This window comes from Ursus maritimus, unplaced genomic scaffold (genome assembly GCF_017311325.1).
Source record: "Ursus maritimus isolate PB19 unplaced genomic scaffold, ASM1731132v1 scaffold_2, whole genome shotgun sequence".
Lineage (NCBI taxonomy): Eukaryota > Metazoa > Chordata > Mammalia > Carnivora > Ursidae > Ursus > Ursus maritimus.
Window position 1 is genome coordinate 6,365,501 of NW_024424452.1, and position 4,121 is coordinate 6,369,621.

The following is a 4,121-nucleotide window of genomic DNA, read 5'->3' on the forward strand; positions in this document are numbered from 1 at the left end:
GAAAGACCGCTGGGGACCACTTGGCCCAGGACCCAAATTCATGTGGTTGCACGGCCACCAGGCAACTTAAAGGAGAGAAGTGGGGTGCAACGGAATCAAAGGGCAGGAAGTCCTCATTGAGAGAAGGAGCGGCGCCAGCCAGAGTCGCTGCAGGAGGCCAGCGGCCACCCCTCCCCGGGGCGCATTTTGCAGTGAGGGCGGGAGGGCAGGGGCTGGCAGCCCCGCCTCGCCCTCCTGCCCGCAGCCGGTTCCCGGCCTGCACTTTCTGCGCCCTGTGGCTATCAGCTCACAGAGGAAGGATGGAGAGGGCGCCCTCTCGGCGGTGGGGACGTGCGCACCCCGCGTAGCTGCTGCTCCGGCTGTGCGCCTCCCTGAGCCTCAGTTTCCCCACGCGTAAAGTTGCGAGGGGCAGTCGCAGATCATTTCTGGACGCCTGGGCTCCTCGCAGCCCCCACCCCGGATGGCTGGGCGGGGCCTGGGATCTCGCTGCCGCCACCCTGGTCGCCGCCCCCGTCCCCGCGGGGCTGAGGCTGGGAGGCCCCGCCCCCCGCCCACGAGGAAGTGGCTGCGGCGCGGCGCGGGGCCCAGAGCCGGTTCGGCGCGTCGACTGCCCAGAGTCCGCGGCCGGGGTGCCCCGAGGTGAGGGGGCTGAGGGACCCTCCGGAGGGGAGGGGGCGCCCCGAGGGGAGGGGGCGGGGAGTTGCCTGCAGGTGAGGAGGGTGCGGGGCGCTCGTAGACGTGGGGGCGTGGGAGGGGGTGCCTGGGTGAAGGGGCACAGGGCTGGGGGCTTGCCACGTGTGTGGGGTCGCCTGGAGGTGAGGGGACCAGGGGATGGTGGGCCGGGCCCGGGTGGGCGGCCCCCTCCGGGCGAGGGAAATGCAGGGCTCCCTGCCCCCGGCGCCCTCGGGGCGGCCCGGGCCCCCTTGCCGCCGCCCCCCTTGCCGCCGCCCCCCTTGCCGCCGCCTCGGCCTCCCCTTCGGCCTCCCCCTCCCTGACCCTGCCCCGCGGTCGGTGCCCCCCGCTATTTCGGGCCGCAAGGGCCCCACGCCCAGTCACTTCCCCTCCATCCTCCAGCCTTCCGGGTTGCTTCGGCCGGGAAATGAGCTGGCGCCCCCGCCCACCTTGCCCCTCCCTCCCCTCCCCCGCCCCCCTCCCCCCCGCCCCCTCCTGGGCCCCCAGCCCAACCCCTGCCCCAGGGGCCCGGGTCCGAGGTCCTCACGGGGAGGGGGTCCCGAACCCGGACAGAGCGGCCCCTCCTTGGCCGGCGGGGAGAGCAGCGGGACCCGCCCAGGGCGGTGACAGTAACACTGAAAAGACTAGCGGGAAGCCCCGGAGCCAGCGTAGCGCGGGGACCGAGCCGGAGGCTCCCCGGGTTCTTCCGGACTGTCCCTGGATTCCCCGCGCCTGGCAGGCAGTGCTGCCCAGTGGTTAAGGGCACCCGTTCCCCGTGAGGCCTCTGGGACGGGGTGAGAGTGCTAGCTTCCGTCACTGGACGATGACCTCAGCAAGCCACCTAACTTCCCTGGACCTCAACCTATCTTACCTGTAAAATGGGGACTACTTGGGATAATGTGTGGAAGGCACTTGGCAACACACCAGGCACACACAAGGTACAAATGTGCTCTAACTGTTGCCACTGGCATTATAAGGCCTGCCCACATTTATCAAAGTGTCTGGATGATGCGAACCTCTTGAGATTTGGGGCCAGAATCCCAAACTGGGCCATGTAGGAGCTGTGTGGCTTTGAGCGAATCTTGGCTTTTTGTTTGAGTCTGTTTCTGTCTGTACAAAGTGAAGATTTAAAAAAACAAAAACACCAAAAAAAAAAAAAAAAAACCCCACAAAACTTTTTAGGCTTGCTTTCAAGGGTAAGAGAGAATGTCTGTCAAAGTCTTGGGTAAAAATACTGGGCATTTAAAGATGCCAGTGAAGCTAGTTTATATGTGTCTTTGTGCATAATCCACACACATCCTTTCAAATAGTTAAATGATACCCCAACATGTTAGTGTCACAATTTACTCTTGCTATATTTGTAGTCCCTTGGATTTTTCCACCCTTCCCCTATGCTAAAGGGGGTTATTATGAACATGTTTGCTTAAAAAAAAAAAAAAGTCAGTGGTTATGTCCTTAGCACCAGAATGAATTTATGCCACCAAAGAGTGTTAATTTTTAAGTTCCTGTTCGTGTTACTCTGCTCGTTCCAACCCAGTTGTTCAATTGTTATTGCATCGCTCGTCACAAAGGCTGAACAAATGAGCAACAAATGAGAGTTTCTCCACAACCCTGCCAACATTGAGTTTTATGTGTTTTTGGATTTTGTTTTGTTTGGATTGCTTTATTAATAAGTTTTATGGTGCCTTTCTATGATTGCTTTCATTTATATTTCTTGACTTGATTTTTGCCTGGTTTGTAAGACTTCAGGAGCAGACCTGGGGAGGAGGTATTGGCTGGTCTGTCTGGGTGGCAAGGGCTATTCTATGCACAACAGGAAGTTGAGTAACTGCTTCGCACGTGTGCAAAATGGCTTGCTGGCAGCTCCCTGGAGCGTCTGAGCTGGGTGGGGACTTCCCTGAGTGCCTGTAGGGCCAAGATCCTGGTCCAGACTGCTCCTGCCTGGCTTAGCCTCAGATACAGCCAAACCTCTAGCTTCAGACGTGGCCAAGCTTCTTTGAAAGCGGTAAGGAACCTACAGCCGGTACCTTGTTCAGCCCCAACCTTTTCTGATTGAGATGTGAAGGAAGTACTGGCTGACGCGTCCAGCCAGTATGGACAGTGTCAGAATTTGACCCCAGCGCGTAAGGAAGGAGCGCTAAGTCGGACTTTACCTGGCTTGCTCTGCTTTGGAGGGGAGCTGAGTTCTTCCCAAATGCTCAGGGAGGACCTTCTAGATTTCAGGTTTCCATGCTTTGCTAATCATTGACCCTAATCAGGAAGAAGAAGAAAAAAAAGAAAAAGAAACACTGAGCACATACCCCCCCCCCAAATACTTAAAAATTGCATACATATGCCACTGAGATAAAGCATATTCATTTCTTATAGCCCATCCCCTAAAGAAAAGGATGGGGTTCGTTCAACCACATTCAAGAAATATTGAGCACCTATTATGTGCCAGGAACTCTAGTTGGTGCGGGGGATACATGGGTCACCAAAACCTACCTCCATATCCCAGTGTGTGGTCTCTGGCACCCCCTGGAGGGAAACCCACACCCTACTTTGGAGACCCAAACCTCTCCCAGACCTCAGGCCACCCTTCCCTGTGCTCTCCCAGCCCCAGCCCTGGGTGATCTCCAGCGCATTCATACTGAGTGTTCTCTGTGTGCTGGAAGGATGTAGGGGAAGGGCTACTGGGAACACGGAGATCCTGGCTTTAGGCTGGCAGAGGGGAGCCAGCCAGGGGAGACCTGGCGTTTGGCCCACACTCCCCCAGCCTGTTTCTGGGGTAATGAGGCACAGATCACTGCATGTGAACTTCTAGTCCCAACACCGTCCCCAGAGCCCCTTCCTGCCTCTGTCCCCAGTAGTCCAATGGGCCCACTGTGCTGGCTCCCAGGGCCACAGTGACAAGTGGGTGGGTGTTCCGGAGGCCATGGCCTCAGCCTGCCTTTGTCCTCCCCCCACCCCACCCCGGAGCCATTGCCGAGGCATTGTGTTGTCAGCACACTTGGGCAAAGCACCTCTAGCCGCATATTCTTTAGGGTGACTGGTTGGCAGTGGGTGCTAACCCATCCCCCATGGAGGTTTTCCTGGGAACGATGAAGTCAAAGTTCCGGCGACAGGGTGGCCCCATGTGAAGGCTGCTTCTCTGCGTCTGACCACTGGGAACAATCCAGTGATTCTCCTCTAGGAGGATGTGGCCCTGAGGCGACAGTGGCCAGAGAAGCTACTCCCCTCTCTGGGTTACCACTTCCTCCTTGCTAACTTGGGGGTTGGAGTCCTTGCCGAGGCCCAGCTGGTTTTAGTTGTTTTGCAGAAGTTATGAAAAGGGGAAAATGCACCTCTTCTCTCCCACCCCCTTCCCCCATATCTACCCCCAGCCCCTTTAAAGTGTTAGTTAATGCAGTGTACTGTGAGTATTTGTCTGAATTCATGCTGAAGTGTGATTGGCTGATAGATGTGGTGTG

At 57.6% G+C, this 4,121-nt stretch overlaps 1 protein-coding gene across 1 annotated transcript in view; it reads left to right on the plus strand.

Annotated features, from left to right (window-relative positions):
* Nucleotides 1–497: 497 nt before the first annotated feature.
* The window catches only part of ARPC1B (actin related protein 2/3 complex subunit 1B), a 13,087-nt gene continuing 9,463 nt past the window's right edge, over nucleotides 498–4,121 (plus strand). The window contains exon 1 of the mRNA XM_040634795.1: nucleotides 498–639. The gene's annotated coding sequence lies outside the window, so the exon portion shown is untranslated. The remainder of the gene's footprint in view (nucleotides 640–4,121) is intronic.